Consider the following 18,474-nt stretch of genomic DNA (forward strand, 5'->3'; position numbering starts at 1 on the left):
AATATTCCGATGCGTTCCGTCTCCAATAAACTTGCTCCCAAATTTATTGGCCCGTTTTCTGTTACCAAAATCATTAATCCGGTAACAGTGCGTCTTAGCCTTCCTCCTGCGTACAGGAGGGTTCACCCCGTCTTTCACGTTTCCAAAATTAAAATGGTGATTTTTTCCCGTCTTAATCCGCCTGTCCCGGTTCCGCCTCGTATCGTTAATGGGGAGACCACATATTCGGTTAACCGTATTCTGGACTCCAGACGGAGGGGACGCGGATTTCAGTACTTGGTGGATTGGGAAGGTTACGGTCCGGAGGAGAGAAGGTGGGTTCCTGCTCGTGACATACTGGATCACCGCCTTATTGATGATTTCAATCAACAGGTAAAGCAGGCTGGGAACGCCGAGGGGCGTTCCTAGGGGAGGGGGTACTGTCACGGTAGGAAAATCCATTGTTTTCCTCCGTGTCATGTTTGTGTGTGTGTGTTGTTCACTTACCCCTGCCATGTGCTCGTTAGAGCAATTCCATTCACCTGTGTGTTGATTGTCTCGCTCCAGCTGTTCATCATTACATCATCTCCATATATACTCACCTGACTTTCTGTTCCCTGCCAGATTCTTATGTTTGCTCAGTCCCCGTGTTGCTTGGTTGTTTCGTGTGCTTTGGATTACGTGTTTCAGTTGAATGTGTATTGTCCTCGTCGTCTTCGTGTGGATGTTCCGTGTCAGCCTGGATTTCACCACTGCTCACCACTCCACCAACGTCGCACTCAAAACACCAACTTCCACCGTAGTCATCGTCACCATTGCCCACCACAACACCGGACTGGATTACTTCCGCATTGACTCTAAATACTCTCTCTTTGTTTACATTTAATAAACATTGTTAATATTTCACCTGCATTTGCTTCCGCTTCATACGTATCATTACAGTAGGTGTATTTCAAACTCATTTGAATACATATTTGGGTATACAGATAGAAGAAATGAGGGGGTAGAATTCAGGCAGATGAGTAAAATAGCAGTGCCCAGTTAATACCCCCCTAAAAAAAATAAAGCTTTCTTTGTTATAGTATAAAATGTTGCATTGGACATACAGTATTGGTTATGTAGGTGTATATAAAACTCATTTGAATACATATTTGGGTATACAGAAAGAAGAAATGGGGGGTAGAATTCAGGCAGATGAGTAAAATAGCACTGCCCAGTTAATACCCCCCTTCCAAAAATAAAGCTTCTTTGTCAAAGTATAAAATGTTGCATTGGACATACAGTATTGGTTATGTAGGTGTATATCAAACTCATTTAAATACATATTTGGGTATACAGATAGAAGAAATGAGGGGGTAGAATTCAGGCAGATGAGTAAAATAGCAGTGCCCAGTTAATACCCCCCTAAAAAAATAAAGCTTTCTTTGTTATAGTATAAAATGTTGCATTGGACATACAGTATTGGTTATGTAGGTGTATATCAAACTCATTTGAATTAGAGATGTTCCGATACCATTTTTCTCTTCCCGATACCGATTCCGATACCTGGGCTCAGGGTATCGGCCGATACCGAGTACCGATCCGATACCTGGGTGTATATCTGTAAAATATACAGCTATACGTACTACTAGTCCTGTATGAATGGATATAACTGTTTTATGGTGTGCTTCAGACTTATTCCTGTATAAAACATGAACAAATACATACAGTGAACTAGGGTATTTTTATTATCTGAAAGACATTTGACAGTAATATTTATTTTTCCTAAGAGAAAACGAGCCACAAATCTAACACTGTACACTGAAAGGGTATTTTAGTTTTAGAATAATTTGAAAAATCTGTAGAATTCTGTGGGATGATTTTAAATGTTTTTAGAAGAAATTAGAGAATTTAAGCTATTAAATATTACGAAATTGCATCTAAAATAATTACTTTTTAAAGGCTTACAATTAAAATGAATACACCAAACCATGAGTCCTCTGAATTAAACTGGACCAACATGAACCAGATAATGTGCATGTCAAGATAGAATTATAGTTTGTAGCCTATATAAAATGACATATATTATTGTTAATCTATATTATAGCAGAATAAAAAAGTTTGTGTAAACGTTCTCATTATGAATTAAGCACGTATGAAGATAATTTCATCATTTTTACAACTCAATGTAAACTTTATATTAAACATAACAAGAGCATTCGTCTTGTAAACGGATTTGAAATTATGGATGTGCTGTGCTGACTGTCGCGTCACATAGACGACAGAGACAAGTAAGATCTGCGGTAAAACTCAGTGGTAAGTTTTATTTCATCTCAAATATCAAACGGTTCATGCTCTTATCATTAAAAACAATCACAGCAAACAGCACACGCAGGGTTTATGTACTTATCAATGCTGCTCACAAACGCGCGAGGCTATGTACAGTATGTGTACTTGTTGTCAATGACAGTACTGGTCACTCACAAACGCGCTCAAGCGCGGGGTATGTGTGCTTGTCAATCACGGGCATTAACTCCGTTGAGTACTCCGCCAAAATCTGCGGGCTAGGATTCCGTTGAGACATGTCAATGTTTTGTTTTATTAGTCTGAAATACTAACAAACAGCGGACATACGGCTGCATGCTTTCATTTCTTTGCCGCTCTAAGTAAGCAGTGGTTGCGTCACGCATGAGGTAACTTCCTGGTGTTTGCATTCAGAGCAGCGAAGAAGAAACGAGTTTCGCTTTGCAGCGTTAGCTATAATAGGTTTAGTAAGAAAATGGTATCGGATCGGTACATGGGTTCAAGTACTCGCCGATTCCGACGCCATAATTTTTTGTGGTATCGGCCGCATTTCCGATACTGGTATCGGAATCGGAACAACTCTAATTTGAATACATATTTGGGTATACAGAAAGAAGAAATGGGGGGGGGGGTAGAATTCAGGCAGATGAGTAAAATAGCAGTGCCCAGTTAATACCCCCTTCCAAAAATAAAGCTTCTTTGTCAAAGTATAAAATGTTGCATTGGACATACAGTATTGGTTATGTAGGTGTAAATCAATCTAATTTGAATACATATTTGGGTATACAGATAGAAGAAATGAGGGGGTAGAATTCAGGCAGATGAGTAAAATAGCAGTGCCCAGTTAATACCCCCCTAAAAAAATAAAGCCTTCTTTGTTATAGTATAAAATGTTGCATTGGACATACAGTATTGGTTATGTAGGTGTATATCAAACTCATTTGAATAGATATTTGGGTATACAGAAAGAAGAAATGAGGGGGTAGAATTCAGGCAGACGAGTAAAATAGCAGTGCCCAGTTAATACCCCCTTCCAAAAAAAAGCTTCTTTGTCAAAGTATAAAATGTTGCAGAACCGGTAAAAAGTTTGACATTAAGTCAGTTATCACCTGTGTTTCTACTCATGTGATTTATTTGATTCGCTGTCCTTGTGGTTTGGGATATGTGGGAAAAACGACACGTCAACTTAAGCAAAGAATAAGTGAACACAAGAGTTCAATTAGAAGAAAGGATATGAATGACCCTGTAGCTATTCATTTTAATGCCTTTAATCATGACATTTCCTCTTTACGCTTTTGTGGAATTGAAAAGGTGAATATGCCACCTAGAGGCAGAGATATTGATTTACTATTACAGAGACGTGAACTTTATTGGATTTGATTTGATTTGATTGCCTTTATTGTCATTGCATATAGCAACGAAATTTCAGTTTACACTTCCCCATAGTGGTAACACATAAAGTGACAAGACAACACTGATACATAAATAAGTGCATAATAAGAGATTATACATCAAAAGAAGTTATGAGTTCAGGTATTTTATAGCTGTTGGGTAGAAACTATTCAAAAGTGTAGAGGTACGACCCTTGAAGGATCTGTAACGCCTTCCAGAAGGCAACAAAGAAAGTGGTAGTGACCTGGATGGAAACAGTCCCGGATTATGTTTTTTGCCCGCTGCAGGCATCTGATGTGGTATATGTCAGTGAGTGATGGAAGCTGTATTTGTATCATGTTTTGTGCTGATTTCCTAATTCTGTCCAGTGCCTTTTTGTCAGTGGTGGTGCAGCTGCTAAACCACACCAGAATATCATGTGTGATAATACTTTGGACAGAACAGTTGTAAAAAGATAAAAGCAACTTCTGGGAGAGGTTAATTTTATTAAGGGACCTGAGAAAGTACAGTCGCTGCTGAGCTTTCTTCACAAGGGCTGTGATGTTGGTTGCCCAGGTCAAGTCCTCTGAGATGTATGTCCCTAGGAATTTAAAATCCTTAACCCTCTCCACAGTGTCTCCATTAATGTTAACAGATACAGGGTCGGTTCTCTTCCTGCGAAAGTCTACCACCACCTCTTTGGTCTTAGAGGCGTTGAGAGACAGGTTGTTATTGGAACACCAGGTGGAAAGTTTTTGGATTTCATCCCTATAGGTGAACTCATCATTGTTGTGAATAAGTCCAATAACAGTGGTATCATCCGCAAACTTAATAAAGGTGTTACTTTCATGAACTGGTGTGCAGTCATGAGTGTATAGGATGTAGAGTAAGGGACTCAACACACAACCCTGGGGAGCTCCAGTGCTGAGTGTGAGAACAGAAGAAAGGTGGGAACCCAGACGAACTGACTGGGGACGATCTGTAAGAAAGTCAAAAATCCTTCTGCAGATGTTTGTACTGATGCCCAGTCCATATAACTTGGACACCAGTCTTCCAGGGATGATGCAATTGAAAGCGGAGCTAAAATCCACAAACAGCAGTCTTGCATAGGTGCCAGGATGTTCAAGGTGGGTCAGCACACAGTGCAGGGCTGTGTTGATGGCATCCGCTGTTGACCTGTTTGCTTTGTAGGCAAACTGATGTTGGTCCAGTGTGGGTGGGAGGCAGGGCTGGACTGGGACAAAAATTCGGCCCTGGCATTTTGGCCCAAACCGGCCCACACTACATATATTTACAAATACCACCCATCTTTGCACGCCTTTAAGCAATAGCAACTCCAATTCCATAAAAGCACTAAGCCCAATTAATAGCAGGTAGAAAAGAGTGAGAGTTGACACAACAAACACTTCTAGAACGTGTTATTTATTAATGCAGTAAAACTGTATAATCCACATGAATCCTTAAACAAGCTTCATCCTTCAAACATTTGTAAACATTTTGTTAGGTCCTAAAAACACTATTCACTACACACCGTAGCCTATAATAAATAATGAACACAACAAAAATATTCCTATCTGATTAACTGTCATATTATATGTTGATTACAGTTTTTCTGAATTGCTAAAACACTAAACCCCAATCTCTGAACCAAATTCATAGCGGCCTAAACACATTCGTCATGCACTCTTTTGGCTAAACTCTAAACAAACTTCTGAGTAAAACACACATTTTACACTGCAATGAACTTGTTTTATAAATGCTAAACACAGGCAGGCTGCTAAAGATGAACACAACTACAACTCAGTTGTCATCAAGCAAACACAACAACTCAAAATTGTACACGCTTTTTTTTAATGGTATTCTTTACCAATTGTGTGGATTGTAAACAGTCTGAGAGGCAGATGAAGAGTACCCTATGATGAAGAACAGGACACCAGAGATGGTGCAATTGGCAAAATTTGCCATTGAATTGCTGACTTTTAACAAAATACAAGTGCTGCTTACAGTAATATTAAAAACTGATTATTACTTGCAGTACTTACAGGAAAGTATTCACTACTACATTCACTGAACTAAACTTGTGTGATTACAGTAATAGAGCTTTTTAACATTATCTGTCAATTGTGTTGTTATATACAATAAACATATATTTTGTCTGTAAGCAGATGTCCTGGATTGTTTGATTTTGCTTGAAGAGAAATGACACGTTTTGAAACAGACAATCAACGAAAAATCTACGAATCAGATACACTCTCGTAGTCACTAACACAGTCTCACCCCATGTCGTCAACACTTGACGACACTTGACCATTCGTCAATATGTGACGCGGAATACCTTTCGCGTCATTTTTTGACGAACTGGGGACTTCAATACTATTACGTCCGTTGCATTCTCTTCTCCTATTTTCTTACCATTTTCGCGTCGGTTTAGGGTTAGATTACGCAAAATTAAACCGTGTACGCGAAATTAAACAGTGTACGCGACAGTAAACCGTTGTCACCTGGCGTAGGGGAGAGAAACACGTGTCACCCGGCGTTGGGGTGAGCGCAAGGCGAGGGCAGGGATGTCATAATGTAGATCTACCCCTAAACCGACGCGAAAATGGTAAGAAAATAGGAGAAGAGAATGCAACGGACGTAATAGTATTGAAGTCCCCAGTTCGTCTGGGTTGTAGTCACAGAGCAAAGAGTGCAATTATTTTGTTGCAGCTTTATCACCATAATTGTGTGTTTTTGACTTGGTTTTATCAAGGGGTATCTATCTAAACTTGTTTTTTGAAAGCAGTTCTGCTTACCGGAAGTCACTTCTCCCTCGTCTCTCTCTCCCTCTCCGCACAACCTTTTGCGTGCTGGTGCTGCCAGTGCCACGCACCACCATCATCATCATCATCACCAGCGACGCGAGTTGAAGAAAACAGTTGTGTTATTTTCCAGTGTCTGCCTGAAGAGTCTGTTTCTTTTTGTCGCGCAGTTTTTCTGCACCTCCCTTGAGGTTTTTCTCCATCTCTCTCTCTCTATTTTGACACGTGAACTGACCGACGTTGCACGCTCGCTTGCACAGAGACCAAATCGGTGATTGGGCCAGCTTTATGTCATTAAAAAAAATAGCCAATTGGCTGCTGCTTAAATGTGAGTGGGCCGGTCTATTTAGGGTAAAAAAAGGACGATGACTGGGCTGGTCCGTCATTGGGCCAGCTTAATGTCGTTTAAAAAAAATAACCAATGGGCTGCTGCTTAAATGTCAGTGGGCCGGTCTGTCTAGGAAAAAAAAGACGCGAACTGGGCTGCTCAGACAAAAATAGTATGAGATGGATCGGCCCAAAAAGTACGTTGGCCCACCGGGAAACTGCCCGGTCTGCCAGATGGCCAGTCCGCCCCTGGTGGGAGGGAAGCTTTTATGTGAGGTAGCAACAGTCTTTCAAAGCACTTCATGATGGTAGAAGTAAGGGCCACTGGTCTGTAATTATTAAGACTATTCACAGCTGTTGTTTTGGGGATCGGCACAATGATAGCAGATTTGAGGCACTTGGGGATGGAACAGGTAGACAGAGAAATGTTAAAGATGGAAGTAAATACCTCAGCCAGTTGGTCTGCGCAGTTTATACACAGTTTATAATTTATACTCTTCAAACATTATCCCCCTTAGGGTTAAATGATGAAGCACTTTTTAATGTGATGCTTTGAAATCAGCCATATCACCCTGTAGCCCAAGACAGCTTGCCCACTGAAGCTAAGCAGGGCTGAGCCTGGTCAGTACTTGGATGGGAGACCACCTGGGAAAACCAGGTTGCTGCTGGTAGTGGTGTTAGTGAGACCAGCAGGGGGTGCTCACCCTGTGGTCTGTGTGGGTCCTAACACCCCAGTATAGTGATGGGGACACTATACTGTCAAAAAAGCACCGTCCTTCGGATGAGACGTTAAACCGAGGTCCTGACTCTCTGTGGTCATTAAAAATCCCAGGATGTCCTTCGAAAAGAGTAGGGGTGTGCCCCGGCATCCTGGCCAAACTTGCCCATTGGCCTACTAATCATCCCTCAAACTAATTGGCTATATCACTCGGTCTCCTCTCCACTAATAAGCTGGTGTGTGGTGAGCGGTCTGGCGCAATATGGCTGCCGTCGCATCATCCAGGTGGATGCTGCACATTGGTGGTGGTTGAGGAGATTCCCCCGTTCATATGTAAAGCGCTTTGAGTACTGAGAAAAGCGCTATATAAATGTAAGGTATTATTATTATTATTATTAAAGTGGGATTATTCTTGTATGATTATTGTATCACATATGCAAAATGATATAATGTGTTTATTTGATTGAGCTTGTATCATGTGATTATTCTGAATGATCCACTTATCATGTGACTTGATGTTTCCCAATTGTGATTGGTCATTTGTTCATTTTAAATTGGATGTTGTTTGTAACAATTGCAGTTGCCTGAGGAAGATCGTAAGATCGAAACGTTGCAACACAACTATTATTAAAAACATTTTCAGCAAGCAGATAGTGTGCGGGAATTGCCTTTTGTTACAAGACTTTTTGTCTTCTTATCCTACGCACCTATCTACTTCAGGTGTGCGACGCTAATTTGTTTGAATAAATATACTTAAAATGCATGTTTTTCTTAAAGTGAAAACATGTAAATTTTACATTTTTTCCTTTTAAAGAGAATCTGTAATTTTTACCAAATTGTTCTGGCAACCACAGCTGCCAAGAAGTTTTTGTAAAAACAACAGGAAATTTTTTACAGTGTAGGACAATGCATGTTTAGCCTTCAGCAATAACTTTTCAGCCTGATGGGTTGAAAACAGTGGCAAATAAATGTACTATGAATATGTGACTTTTTTGTATAAATTATACAGTACAATGTGGGTTTATTATCAGTAATGAACTAATCAAGGTAATCATTCACACACACATACACGCTCACACACACACACACGCGCGCACACACACACACACATCAGAGGTTGCGTTAAACTTTTTCAATTGTAAACCATTTATTATCCATCATTTCATGTTTTAATGATAATAATTGTTTTTGTTCACATGTTAATTTCTAATCATGAACTTACAAGACGAGAATATACGTTTTTTTTTTTTTTATAAGGACAACACACATTAATCTACATTAATGTAAATCAGTATCAGTACTACAATCTACATTGACACAAAATAATCATACAGGTACACAAAACAAGCACACCTGGCAACGAGCAGGAGAAAATGTTAGCAGCAAGTTTAATACTTAAATACATAAATTAAAAATGATTACATGTCTAGTTTTTTAAAAAAACCAAGCCTTACTTTGTGTAAATGAGCTATATGTTGTACAATCTCTTATTTCAGTTGAAAGTGTATTCCACAGTTGAGAAGCTCGTACAGAGAAGCATGATTGGCTAAAAGAGGTAGACCTAAATTAAATTACACAGTCCCCTCTCTGAGCAGATCTTGTAGATCTGTTATTTGGAGTTTTCTGCTTAAAGGAGCATTTCACCCGTAGAAACATTAATCTTTATTGAAAGTGTGTCATATTTCTAGTCGAATTGTAACATACATTTTGAATTTGGTGCCTATTTGACCGAGAAAAGGGGTGTTTGTTGTCTCACTCCCTCAACAAAGATATTGGACTTCTTTCTTTTAATGATGCAAAATTATGATTTTTACATAATTGAAAGAAGGAAGCGCAACACTGAAATCTGTATTTCTCCTGTCTCAGCGGAAACTGAGGAAATGATGCACGACCATTCAAAAACATGACTGGGGTTCTAACTATACAAAGCTTTATGCAAATGGGTGAAGTGTCTCTTTAATAAAATAACTAAGTGGAGGTGGAGCTTTTCCATTTAAAATCTTAAACATCAAGCATGCATTGTTGTATTTTATTAGATTTTCCCAGTCAAGAATATTATACCTACACAAAATATCACAATGATGATAAGTATTAAGTTTTCTATCTAGCACTTTATATGCCTGCTTGTATAAAGAAAAAATAGGTTTCAATACTGTAACTTTAGCATAAGACCAGGTCGTCATACAATATGTTAAATGAGGAATAACCATTGAATTTATATATAATTTTGCTGCTGTAGTTGTTAAACAATGTCTTATCCCAGACAGCAATTTAGCTCTTACCGACGTTGGGGCGCATGTACTTGCCCGACATAAAGTGCCTCGGTGAGATGTCTTATGGAGATCGGTAGCTAATAGGCAAGACATCGGGAAGATGGTGGCATTAGAATGATCGCCGACCGTGAGCCAACGTAAACCCGCCCTAATTATTATGACCTATATGCGGCGCGATCCGCTTCGCTCTCCCATTGAACACAGCTGATTTTCGGCTGCATCGCTGTAAACGTCAAGGCATGCTTATAAAGCAGCTGTTCCAGCGTCAGGATCCCACCGTTATATAATTGATTTGTTTAGGCCAGGGGTCTCCATGGTGCCAGCACATTCTATTAGTCTCAATTGTAATATTTATTTATTACATACATATGTTTTATATTAACTTGGCTTGGTTTACGTATGTTAACATATTAAACAATACTAAAACATATCAAAAAGTAAAATAAAATAAAATCAGTAAGTAAAACAAAAAAGTTTTGAGTAGAATAAATAAAAAAGTAGCCCTCCAGATTGTTTTATACATATTGTTGTAGCCCTTGCTCACAATGTTGGAGACCCCTGCAGGCTAACTCATTTCATATTGTGTATCAACAACAATCAACCCTCAATAACAGTTTATGTTGTGTTAATCATAAAATTTCTTCCCTAACAATTTGACAAGAGCTAGTTGAGAAGTAGGCAACTAGCCCACTTGCATGCAAGACTCCGTCCGTGGCTGCGCAGTCTGCAGCCGCTTCCTTTTGAGTTGCCAGGTTTTATGACAAAAAAAGTTTAAATTGAAAGTAAGTGATTATTATGTGTAGGGTGTATTTCATACACAATATGACAACCTGTTAAATGTCAGTCTAACAGAAAAAAATGGATCAGTGAGTTTTCCAGGAGAAATAACAAAACAGAAGGGCATCTGGAAATTTTTTTTTACTTTGTTTTTGCAAAGGCAGTTTCATTTATTTTAACACTCCACAAATTACACTTTGGGGTGGTTTCCCGGACAGGGATTATCTTAAACCGGGACTAGGCCTTAGTTTAATTCTGAAATATAACTAGTTTTAATAACATGTCTTAATAAAAACATTACTTGTGTGCATTTTGAAGCATCACAAAAGACACTGATGTATTTTATGATATGTCAGTGCAAGTTGTTTTCAGTTTGGACAGCTCTTACATTTATTTTAGTCTAGAACTAGTCTAATCCCTGTCCTTGAAACTGTCCCATAGCAAACTGCAACAAAAATAAGAAATTCCCTCCAGAATAAGTCATACTCCAGAATCAGTCCAATCAATTATTTCACTTAAGATGCTTGCTTGTCCCGCCTTTGCCGCCCCCATTCCTGTCTCTGCTCAGACAGCAGCAGCCAGTTTCTCACAGTCATCTTTATATCAGCCTCAGTGGAACTTTGTAGGCAGGATTTCTTAACACAGCACCTAAAAAAATGTAATAATGTAATAAGCAACAGAAAAAAATAAGACAGCACAAAAGTCTATATATCTTCGTGGATGGTTTCTAAAAAGACAATTCAGAAAAGTCAGAGCATTTTGCAAAAAATAAAATCATGTTGGATCAACACATTGTAGGACTTACTCAGGAGTACCTGATGAATAGGCTGTGATTTAAGGAGAGCACATCCCTTCATCACTGGGTGTGTCTTGCTGCCAATCATCTTGTGGCACTAGGAAATACAGAAAAAGTCCCGTTACACAAAGAACAGCATCACCCAGGTCCAACTAACAGAGCTAAATAAGTGACCCCACAGCAGTGGTTCTCAAACTTTTTCTGTCATTTTTGTCATTCCCCATTTTATGTAGGACTGTGCTGTGTGTGCGCTGTGTATTGTGTGTGTGTGCCTGTCTCAGTGTGTTCTTGATCTGCATGCTAAACAGCTTATGTTCAGGAGAGCCCAGCCCTTCATATTCATCTTCCTGCTGCCAATTAACGGTTGTCACTATGAAATGATAAAATTAGATTGTGAAACTGCTAAACAGTATGTAGGCTTTTTGCTCTCAAACTTTTCAAGTGCGCTTACAGCCACAAGTTTAAAGACCCAATAGACCCTTTTACTGTTTGTACACAATGGTGACGTGGCAACATATGCACGAGCAGTTTGGCAACGGAAGTATGGCAAGAATCAGCAGTGAAGTAACACAGACAGAGAAAGTTATTTTAAAAAGTTGACTTATCAACTTTTTCAACACAGCTACCAGATCCGTGTACTATAGTGAAGTGGATAGAAGACGTTAGCAGATGGCCAAATATAAAGTGTCCAGATACATATGAAGAGTTTGGTTCCAAAACCCATTAAATTTATTTTGACAAATTTTGTTAAAAACGTGTTTTCTATACCAAGAAAGTGACAAGATGAAAACCACTATTTTCTGTTACAAACTTTCACATAGCATCTTTAGGTTATAAAAACATAAAAAAATTTCAAATCCATAACTTGATCTTCAAAGATTTATAATAAAAACAGATTATTTTTTCCACAAAATGCAATAAATTCATGACAAGTTTTTATTCAAAATGCTATAAATCTATTGAATCAATAGCCTTTATAAATGTGCATTCATCTTTGCCATGTTATTCATTTAGTTGACTAGTGGTATACACCAATTAAAAATATAAACATTAATGGCATTAATCAAAACACTTACTTTGTGATATTAAGAACACTGTCATTGATGCGGTTATACTTGACGTCGTCGCTTAACGTGTTTCACAGCGATCAGCTGTAAAATGTTTTGGTCCTGCTCGATTTTCGTTGACTTTGAGTAAAATTATGGAAAGTTTTTCGTAAGATCCCCTGGGGTCAATGTGTTTGCATGACAGAAACTTGATGTTGTCGGCCCGGCCAAACAAGCACCCGTCTCCCGAGTGTCTCTTGCGTAAATTATTAGATGTTGATGGCTTACGTTTCTTTCCCGTCACAGAAAACCATCACAGGTTTATCAATGCTATTAAAGTATTATTTTGTTTTTGTTTGTTTGTTGATCACGAAGTACAAAGTAGATGAGGAAAACTAGTATTCCGTGTACTCAACGCGCCGCCATTGTTTGTTTACATTGCAATGGTGCGCTGCAAACTGTGGAGCGGATTTATGGCATTCTGTAGAAAAGGAGGAGTGGCGTTTATTGCATTTTGGGAAAAAAGGGAGAAAAGATGACAGAATAAAATGGCGTATATTGGATTTTGCTTAAAATTAAGAATTTACTTTTTAATATTGACCTGATATAATACTGATTCTGGCAGCAACTCATTTTTTTCAAAAATGGCGTTTATTTGGGACCAAACTCTTTATATAAACGTATATTAGTATATTATATTAGTACAACCAAACGCAACAACCAGACATTTTGATGCTGGGAAACCGTTTTAATAAACTTTCTGAGTTGCTAACACGTTAGAACAACTGGCGAACAACAACACTTCCGTTGCCGAAATGCGCGCACAAACTATTTGATCACGTGGGCTGTAAAAGGGTCTATGCATCACATATTTAACAGAAACTTACATTCAGTACGAAGAAGGTCCTCATTCACTGATGTAATCACTTAAATGGAAAAAACACAAATGGCCCAGATCCAGCTTGATTTTAAAATCTGGCCCTAATTCATTTGCTATTGAATTATTCTGAAATGTATTGTTTTACTACATTAGTATGATGTTCTGAGTAAAAAGTGCAGATTCATACATTACATGTAAAATATCTTACTATCGTTAGTCCTCTGACGGAGCACTGGAAGAGGGTGACGTGGAGGCTGCTGCAAAGCACACAGGCCTTCGTTATTATTCGGTGTCACTAGAAAATACAGAAAAACGAAATTATTGGAGTGAACAGTAAGTCAAGTTTATCACAATTAGATAAACTAATGTCAGTGGGCTGAGTAATTGCCACACATTTCTACACACACACACACGTGTCAGTGTTTTCATTGTCTGCGTTTTAAATGGCTTACAGTCAGGAAAGCCTTCAGTTCTCTGCGCCTCTTTCTGAATATTAACCGCAGTCTCTTGGAAAGACAGAAAACCTTGGTTTACTGATCACACTACTAATATAAACTCAAAAATCATATCTCTGGAACATCAAACTATGGTATGTGCTGTGGACCTGTGGAGTACATTGTGTCTGCTTGAATTTAGGGACCTGATGCATTTTACTATATAGGGTACACTTACCTTCAATCTACAATGATGTGGGATGGGCTGGAGGAGTTAAACAAGGGGTGGGAGGGTTAGCCAGCTTTCTTCTTACTGACACTTCAAGAAGATTAAAAAAGGTTACAACAGAAAGATAATCAAAAAGGCACATCAACCATAAGATTTGCACCTTAGATATCTACATCTGATATTCGCTGTATGAGAAGTGCAGCATTATACACATAAAATGTCTTACTAGGCTTGCTCCTTTGATGGAAACTTGGGTGGGCTAGAGAAGGCTGCTTCCTTTTTGTCACTGTCATGGCCATTTAAAAACAAGGATTAAAATTCGAAAAATGTTTAAGCACAAATATTACAAATTCTTATCAGGCATAATTAAAGTATGAGCATGTAATTAAAGGGAGAGTTCACCCAAAAATTTAAATAATGTAATTAATGACTCACGAGTTTGGAACGACATGAGGGTAAGACCTCCGTTCATCTTCGAAACACAGTTTAAGATATTTTAGATTTAGTCTGAGAGCTTTCTGACCCTCCATTGAAAATCTATGCACAGTACACTGTCCAGGAACAGAGATGCAATAAAAAAACATCATCAAAGTAGCCATTTGACATCAGTGGGTCAGCCAAAATGTGTTGAAGCATCGAAAATACATTTTGGTCCAAAAAAAACAAAATTACGACATCATTCAGCATTGTCTTCTCTTCCGGTTCTGTTTTGAACGCGCATGAGACTAAAGTCACATGACTGCAGTGACGCAGCTGACGTACAACGTGGCTGATGTGTTATTAGGTGCGTCCCCGCTTTTTTTTGTGCGCCCGAGCTTCGTTTACAGTCTGAGGGAGACGAATGCTGTAAATGTGAAAAAAAAAAATCACAAACATATCTGAGGATAACACGCCATCTGCGTCACAAGACTTTAGTCAGACACATGCGCTACACAATAGACATAGAAGAGAATGCTGAATAAATTTGTCACTTTTGGACCAAGATGTCCCCTGGATGCCTCAACACATTCTAACTGACCCATTGATGTCAAATGGCAACTTTGATTATGTTTTTTATTATCTTTCTGGACATGGACAGTATACCGTGCATAGATCCTCAATGTAGGGCCAGAAAGCTCTCGGACCAAACACAAAACATCGGAGGTCTTACAAGTTTGGAACGACATGAGGGTGAGTCCTTAATGACATCATTTTTCATTTTTGGGTGAACTATCCCTTCAATTTTCTAATGGACATATGGAAACTTAAAGGAACACGCTGACTTTTTGGGATTTTAGCTCATTCACAGTAACCCCCAGAGTTAGATAAGTGCATACATACCCCTTCATCTCTGTGCGTGCCGTAACTCTGTCTGACGCACCCACCGCTAGCCTATCTGAGCATAAAGACTTGAAGTAAATGGCTCCAGCTAGCATGCTGCTCCCAATAAGTGACAAAATAACAGCAACATTTTCCTATTTATGTGTTGTGATTTGTTTAGTCACACCGTGTACAAACAACAAGGTCATGACACAGCCATCTTTTAACAGTATACATACTGGGAACTATATTCTCAGAAGGTGAAGCACTTGCTACTTGGGGGGAGTAACTGCACAACTCTGACCGAACTCTCTGCTCCTCACCGGGGGTTTCTCAGGTGCTGCTAGCAAATCACTGCACCCAAGTAGCCGGGCTTTGCCTTCTGAGAATATAGTTCCCTGTATGTATATGATTAATAGATGGCTGTGTCTCACATGACCTTGTTATTTGTACATGTTGTGACTATACAAATCACAACATATAAATAGGAAAAAGTTGGCATTATTTTGTCACTTATTGGGAGCAGCATGCTAGCTGGAGCCATTTACTTCAAGTCATTGTGCAAAGCTAAGCTAGCGGTGGGTGCATCAGACAGAGTTACGGCACGCACAGAGATGAAAGGAGTATGTATGCACTTATCTAACTATGGGGATACAGTGAATAAGATAAAAAAATAAGCCTTTAAGGTCAAAATAGTTAATTCAACTTGCCAACTGTTATGTTGTTTCCAGCCATAGGTAGGAGGGAAGGGGGAGGAGGGTTTTTTGGAAGGTTTGTTGTGCGTTTTCTTCTTTTTCGCCTGTGATGTTTGTGGTGCATTTTGGGTGTCTGATGAAGGGCACGATGCAGGGGATGATGGTGGTGATGGTGATCTAAGTCAGGATGGTCTGTAAATGAAAAGTTTTTACAAAGATTAGTTTTCATATTGATCACATCGAACATAGAAAGTACAATGAGTAGCATCAGAACAACATAGCCCCCCACTCTCACTTGTCTCATGTAGTATTCAACAAGAGTATTGTTTTCATCCTTTAGATGGGTTGGGTGATGTCCTCTTGAAAAAACTTTGGAGTATTTTGTATGAGTCTTTATAGACCCTTTTACTCTTTGTACACAATGATGATGTGGCAACGTAGGTGCACGCAGTTTGGCAACGGAAGTATGGTAAGAATCAGCAGTGAAGTAACACAGACAAAGTTATTTTAAAAAGTTGACTTATCAACTTTTTCAACACATCTACCAGATCCGTGTACTATAGTGGAGTGGATAGAAGACATTAGCAGATGGCCAAATATAAAGTGGCCAGATACATATATACGTATATTAGTATATTATATTAGTGCAACCAAACGCAACCAGACATTTTGATGCTGGGTAACCGTTTTAATAAACTTTCTGAGTTGCTAACAGGTTAGAGAACCACTGGGGAACAACAACACTTTCGTGGCCGAAATGCGCGCGCAAGCTATTTGATCACGTGGGCTGTAAAAGGTTCTGGAGGCCACCAAGCCATGCCTTCATCGTATTTACCTGAGTGAAAAAAAACAGAAAAGACATTTTATTTTGCCTAAATTACAAAGGTTAAATAAAGGCTCTATTTTATGAATAGGTGTGTGTCCAAAAACACTTACTTCCTATCACTTTATTACTTAATAACCACTTTGTCTGACTGTCTACAGTGGCTGTGCACTTGTACTAAACTAGCTCTTTGATTGACAGGTCTACTTTTAACGTTACCATAAAAACGCACAACAAGAGCTGCCTTTAATTTTAAGCATGTCACTTAGACAAAATCATAAAAAATGCATTTAGAGTGTAAGGGGTTGATATTATAAAATGACAGATGTCATTTTTGTGTAGACAAAAGACAGTCCGTCAATTTATTACCGTTTACCTAACTGTTTACCGACGATCCCCTCACGTCAAAAATACTGTCAAAAACAACTCACAGAAAAATATTTAATACGCGAACATATTAATAATAACTAACCAGGGGTGCGTTTCCCAAAACCATGTTGCTTATTTTCCATTGCCAACCAACTAGTTGCTAACACAACAGGTTAGCAACTATGGTTTTGGGAAACGCACCCCAAGTCAACAGTTATAACAACAAACCAAGTCTAAAAACATGTAATGTTGCCTCCGACGCCAATTTCTGTCATCCGTTTATCGAAAACATTTCCACAATCATATTTAATCAACATACCTTCGCGCTTACACTGTACTTGATGTGGACCAACAACTGCGTAGATCTAGTGAAGAAAAAAAGAGGCGCGGTCGGCATAAAGGTTGCTTGCGGTTCCTCTGCCGATCTCCGGCTGCAGACTCATCGCGCCGATCGTTTACCCACCTACTTTTATTCTGTGTGCAGGGGAAAAACCCCAACCGACACTTTGCCGCTGGTGCCCTCCAATTGCCGACGTCGGTAAGACTGAACGTGCTGTCTGGGATGTACCTAAAATGAGCTGGATTGTATAAGACACTTTAGGGCTTTTCACACCTGAAATTATTAACCCTGGGTTATTCTAAACCCAGGGTTAATGGAATCCTGGGTTATTTTTTTCCATGTTTCACACTGTTCAAACTTAACCAGGGGTTAAGAGATAACCCTGGGTATTCATAATTTGACGTTTCACACTGTGCATCCCTAAACCCTGGGTTAGGAGTCTCCAATCCAGTTTCAACACACCTGTCTGTAATTATCAAGCCTTGATTAGCTACTTCAGCTGTGTTTAATTAGGATCATAACATTCTAACCCTGCTTCGTTTCACACTGCATGCGTTTGGCACCACAATGCGGGGTTAACACCACAAATGCGGTGCTAACCCTGCTCCAGAGCAAGGTTTCATAACCCTGGGTAAAAAGCGGTGCTAACACCACTTTCAAATTACAGGTGTGAAACGCTCCTTAACCCAGGGTTAAAAGCGGGGTTTAGAATGAAGATAACTCAGGGTTAAGCGCAGTGTGAAAACCCCTTTTGTGACACTTTCTTGTTTTGAGAAAGACATGGTATACTTTACTTGAGAAACTACCTGTATGACCTCTCCAGACACATATACTTTGGGATCACAGTCTTCTCAACATTAAGGACCAAGTTTAAATCATTAAGCCATTTATTCACATTAACCATTATTAAACTAAGTTTAGAAGCTGGTTGTACTTTATTCCTTACATGAACATAAATGGCAGCATCATCTGCATACATCAAGTCAAGTATGCATTGTCAATTCTTCCACATATACCTAAAAATCTAGAACAAA

At 39.1% G+C, this 18,474-nt stretch overlaps 1 long non-coding RNA gene across 4 annotated transcripts; it reads right to left on the bottom strand.

Moving 5' to 3' along the window:
* Window positions 1–10,652: 10,652 nt before the first annotated feature.
* On the bottom strand, window positions 10,653–17,434 carry LOC129437939 (uncharacterized). 4 transcript variants are annotated; one of them, XR_012372454.1, is made up of 9 exons: window positions 17,420–17,434; window positions 16,204–16,743; window positions 15,924–16,100; window positions 14,141–14,200; window positions 13,924–14,004; window positions 13,704–13,757; window positions 13,460–13,546; window positions 11,335–11,422; window positions 10,653–11,177 (listed from the first exon to the last, which is right to left on the bottom strand). It is a non-coding gene; the product is annotated as an uncharacterized lncRNA (long non-coding RNA). The 4 variants fall into 4 exon arrangements; XR_012372456.1 differs by lacking the exon at window positions 17,420–17,434 and having other exon boundaries at window positions 11,345–11,422; window positions 16,204–16,976; XR_012372453.1 differs by lacking the exon at window positions 17,420–17,434 and having other exon boundaries at window positions 16,204–16,975.
* Between the last annotated feature and the right edge of the window lie 1,040 nt (window positions 17,435–18,474).

The sequence above is a fragment of the Misgurnus anguillicaudatus genome, chromosome 12 (genome assembly GCF_027580225.2).
Source record: "Misgurnus anguillicaudatus chromosome 12, ASM2758022v2, whole genome shotgun sequence".
In the NCBI taxonomy this organism is placed as follows: domain Eukaryota; kingdom Metazoa; phylum Chordata; class Actinopteri; order Cypriniformes; family Cobitidae; genus Misgurnus; species Misgurnus anguillicaudatus.